The sequence below is a fragment of the Pyxicephalus adspersus genome, chromosome 7 (genome assembly GCF_032062135.1).
Source record: "Pyxicephalus adspersus chromosome 7, UCB_Pads_2.0, whole genome shotgun sequence".
NCBI classification, from domain to species: Eukaryota; Metazoa; Chordata; class Amphibia; order Anura; family Pyxicephalidae; genus Pyxicephalus; species Pyxicephalus adspersus.
In genome coordinates, this window is record NC_092864.1 from 2467589 (window position 1) to 2473028 (window position 5440).

The following is a 5440-nucleotide window of genomic DNA, read 5'->3' on the forward strand; positions in this document are numbered from 1 at the left end:
GAGTTCTCAAGTTTTCATCTTTATTTACAAAAATAAATTAGTTTTTGATGTTTGAAGCTTTCTTCATTGCGGTATTACAAAATACATTACCGCAACACGTGGTTGTGAATTGCACCCCAACCTAGGCAATGGTTGGTAGTGTGTTGTATTAAATGAAGAAGAAGAAGGGTGTTGTGATTTTTAAAGTTTTGCAATCCATTAGTTTATTTTTATAATTTTCTACCTTCATACACCAAACATTAATATGCAACATAAAGCACCTCATAAATATAAATGGGCCTCCGGTGTGTTAAGTGGGATTTCTTGTGTTCCCGATTAACTATAATCTTTTGGAAATCTCAGACCTATGATGGTTCGCCCTCCTGCCACACCTGATACCCTCCGAGGACCCCAACTGCCACCCTATATCTAACCCTCAAATGTATACTAGGGCAGGCGGGAGGTAAGTTCACCTTCCTAAACATTCCTCTCACCTCCCGCTTCCTCTCTATTTTTACCCCTCCATTCTCCTCCTACTTTTTACATTTTCATCTCATCCCTCAACCTCTCTCTGTGACCTATCAAAACCTTCCCTTTATTTCAACCGATTCAATGCTTCCCCTATCCCCTAGTCATGGCTGCCTTTAACCCACCTTTCTTCGGGAGCTCCAGGCCGATCTTTCATCGTGTTAATAATAATAATAATTTGTCAGATAATAAAGCATGTGCATTCCTCAGTCATGATACATCTCTTCGGCATAACTTATGTTGCTGCACAAGAACTCATCAGCCTTTTTCTATTTGTTAAAAATAAAAAAGATGACATTTTGATTGATTTAGGATAATTTTAATCATTTCCTGTATCCTTTCCTGTTTTCAGGTTGCGCCTCTGTATTTTGGCTTTTAGCTAGTTTATGCCTCCCACATAGGTTTCAGTTTTGATGGGTAAGTAAATTCCTCACCTATAGGGGTTGATTCACTAAAGGAATACGGGCCATTCATAAAGCAAAGTGAATTATCCTTTTTCAAGCAATTTATTTTATTTATTTATTTTAACAGTCTGGAGCTGCCGAATGAGGGAGGTGGGTGCAGGGTGAACAAGACCAGGGGGCTAGGGGAAACAGGAGGGTTATTAGAGAAGGTTAGGATAGCGTGACGCTAGGAGGTCACGGAGAGGTTAGAAGTTTGGAAAAGAGGTAAAGAGGTTAGGGGCTAAAAGGGGGAGGAAGGAGAAAGTAGGGGCAATTTTAGGAAGAAAGGGGAGCAAGTTTCCCTCCTATCCCCCGAAAAATAGGGAGTTTATGGGGTTCATTTAGGGTAGCAGTTGGGGTCCTTGGAGGGCATCTGTAAGTTGTGTGTGGCAGGAAGGAGAACCATCTGATGTGTAGAATTTCCCAAAGGTTTATAGTAATTTAGGCTACTTTTAAGGGGCACTGAAGTTCTCGGGCCGGTGGGCTTGCAGATGGATCAGTGAAGCTGAATGGATCTGGTCCAGGATTTAAAACATTTGCTGGTAAAGAGCTAATGACTTTGAAGAAAACCATTTCAGGTTTGCTGATCACCCAGCTTTACTCATGAAAGTGTATCCTTTCCAGCCTTGGCGAGCTTTACCCCCCCCCCCCCACAGCCATTATGGTGGATGTCATGTTTAAAAAGCGGTAATCCCGAGTCACACTCGGGTAGTTTTAACCTAAAAAAAAACACTTACCTTGCTTCATTGTCATCTCCCGGCGTCCTGCTGGTCCCTGCAGGTCCTGTGGACATATCCTGCTTCTCTGATCTCCAGCCCGGAAGTGCAGATTCGATCTCCGGGGTTTCCTGGTGACGATGGTACGTGCGTCGGTGTGGCCGGGACTTAGCGGCGGGAAATTCAAATAATTTTTTTATTGGATCTCAAATAATAAATATATATAATTATGTTATATGTATATTATACATGCTACTGTACAGTTATTTTACATGTTTAACTATTCTTTTCTTTTTTACTTTTTGATGGAAATCAGCCCGACTGAATTAGACCGCTGGGGGGGGTTAGTAAATCAGGTCAACTGACAAAGAACCAGCATGCCATTAAGATGTACTGACTTCATTTGACTTTATAAGCTGCATTCTTGTTCCAGGGCATTATTTGGCTCAGTATATGTTCTCCTTATGTGACTTATATGAAAGAATATTCACTATTCCGGAGCGACAACTCATTTGTGTTTTTTATTCCAGGTATCAGATTTGGTGGTTTGGATCGTCCTCTGTTCTACAGCCATCCTGGCAGCTTTATTATCACACCATAGAATAATACATGGGAACCTCCATTAATAATATTATTTTTATTAATGTTATTACTAATAATAAACATAATGCCACCTTCCAACCTTTCCAAGCCTTTTCCTCAATTCTTGTAACAGATGGAGAAATACGTTAATAAAGTTTTAAATTTAGTATTTATCTTCCTGTGATTCTTTGACATTTAGGGTCCATTTAGATCTCTGCATTGAGGTAGTCCATACATCATCAGGACACATTACTGTAACAAGTAGCTTTGAATGGCACCCCAATACAATACGGCAGTACACCTGCAATGTACACAACGCATGGGGGTCTGTTTGTAGAGCTAACATTCACTGAAACATTCCCTGGTGGAGAATCAATTACTGATATTGAAACACATGGACCTCCAAGATTCTCCACCAGGGAGTTTGGGTGAAATAGACCCCCATTATACATAAATAGGCCTGTGTTTTTTGTTTATAAAATAATTGTGTTATATATGAAATACTTAATGTGCCACCCTTAGATAGATGGGTTAGTAAAAAAGGTTTAACACAACTTTGAAAATGATGCTGAAGAAGGTGGTAGAATGCAATGGGAGATTTGTATTGTCCGTTGCGATCCCATAAGTCACAAAGATTTTAGGAACTTAGTGAGGAATACTTCTGTGGAGATTGGTAGATATTGCTAAATAGATCTTGGAGAGCTTATAGGAGAGCCATATACCAATCCAAGGTATGGAGACCATATTACCATCATCAACTTCTTTAATAGGTTATTAGGTCCGGTGTACAACAGATTGGGTCATGTACACATTTTCCACTCAGGGGATTGAATGTGAACATTGGAAAGCAAGTTTTGAGAAGGAACTTTAGGAATGACTATTAATGACACGTACACAGCTCCTCACCTCTCACTAAATGACATAACAAATATAAAAATACATAAATTCCCATATAACGTGGAGTACATGTAGAGAGGATCTGGTTGTGGTTGATCAGTGATGCCCAACTGTCTGCTCACAACTTTTATTTTTAACTTTAGTTTTACTTTAAGCAAATCATGTTTTTTGTCACCAGCAGATGTGTATGTACATGTCTGGATGTATATTGTACAGGACTGTGGGGATGGGTCCTCCACGAAGGTATATTTCCCCCCCGGTATAATGCACGGGCTCTTTAAGCATAAAGTGTACTATAGAGGAGTCGTAGTAACTTAGGGTTGTTTTTATTACTTTATTGCAGGGCTACGGACTCTGGAATGGAAACGAAGTTACTGGGTGGACCTTCCTACTCCACCCTGATACACATCTAGACTTTGTTCCAGCCAGCCAAACTGAGACCGAACGTTGGGACTCTGAATGTAATGAATTATTACAAAGAGAACAATTTCAGATTTTGTGGCCACCTTTACCAGCAAATTTCAGCAACAGAGATGAGCTATATATCAGATAAAACCAATGACCACCAATGAAGTAGGCTTGGCACCATGATGCATAAGGGTCCAAGGAGCCTTTTGGTTAGGTTTCTGATTATTTCCCCACCCCCTCACAAACACACACAGTTTCACCTACCTCTCAGCGGTTTGCAGCTGCTTCCTGGAGATCGGAGGATTTCACAGGTGTTAAATATGACAAATTATATACAAATGGCAGCCAGAAAGAGGTTAATACAACACACTTTGTATGTTTATTATATATATTCCTATTAATTTATAAGTGCTTCTAATCTATAATATTATCTCTTTAAGAAATCCCAAAGATTACAGCACATGGTGCAGAATGGCAGGCGTCCTTATCACACCGATTGTACCCCACTCCTGTTGTGTGTTGTTTGGCTCTGATGATCTATTTATGGAAGCTAACTGGTTAATTGGGGTAAACAGCTGGCCTTGGGGGCAGGGGCAACTTATCTAGTGCCATATAATTCTGAAAAAGGCGCTGTAATCCTCAGTACTACTCACAGAAAATTCTGTGCGTTTCAATGGCTCTCAAACCTTAGTTGTCCACTATGGTGATATTGGAGGGGGGGCACCGTCCAGAGCCTTGGACCATTCTCCTGTATGTAACTGCAAGCACTGGGTGGTGGGCTGGAACCTACTATGGGAGAGTAGGTGGGTTCTGGTATCGTGACGTCACTCTGGGAGAAGATTCTTCCCCTTTGAGTAACACATAGGCAGGGGTGTAGTACAGCGGGCACGTTTACATAACAATGATGCGCACTCACCATGGATAGCACCATGCCCCCTCTTTATTTTTTATGACTTCCCCTCTGGACATCCCTTCCCCAGACACCATTGTATGTGCACAGAAGTCCTAGGGGCAATCATGTACCAGTATGGTGCAATCAGAGGCTGAGGGGGGCTTATATAGGTGTGTGGGGTTAGATTGGGGGACTGGCATCGGGTTGCTGGACCAAGTCCTTACAACAAGCGTATCATTGAACTAATTAGGACTTGGTAAGACAGGAAGCCTCTCCCAGCCATGATCCTGGTACATGATACAAATATAGACAAGTGTGATTATACAGATACATGTATCAAGAACAATCTTTATGATTTCCTTCCAGGATCTCCCCCAACATTTGGCTGACCGAAAACTAAAAAAAACAACAACACACCGCTTTCACATTTCAAAAAATAAACTTTATTTTTAGCAATTATTTTGAAGTTGTAGTTCATGGTTATTGCAAATAATTATATTTTTTCTGCAATTATAAACAGTTTTGAGTAAAAAATAAAACAAAAATAAATGCATGCTGATGAATTAGTACTTTGTATTTATTTTACTTTCAGGTGAATTAGTACATGGTTTAATACACATTGGATGATTTGCCTGCTGGTAATGTCACACTTTATTGCTTCCTAAATATGCCCTTGAAGTTAGAGTTACAGGGTAAAATGAAAACACATATATATATATAATAAAATATATTAAAATATCTTGAACCTTATTCCTAAACAATTAAGTATTATATAATAATATAAGTAATATTGGTCTTACAAAAAAACGTTTTTATATCTATATAATATATCATAGCTGGGACACGTCAAGGTGTGCCGAGGGGTGGAACATTACATACATAAGTGAGATGGAGTCCCCAGAACTGCCAATTCAGGAACTTATAGGGGCTCACTTAGAACTTAATTGTGTTTTAGGAGAGATTGATCCCCAAATTGCTGTCTCCAAATGCTGTTT

At 39.9% G+C, this 5440-nt stretch overlaps 1 protein-coding gene across 1 annotated transcript in view; it reads right to left on the bottom strand.

Annotated features, from left to right (window-relative positions):
• Nucleotides 1-4865: 4865 nt before the first annotated feature.
• The window catches only part of LOC140334810 (uncharacterized), a gene marked incomplete in the record, with an annotated part of 15660 nt that continues 15085 nt past the window's right edge, over nucleotides 4866-5440 (bottom strand). Inside the window, 1 exon segment of the mRNA XM_072417058.1 lies at nucleotides 4866-5440.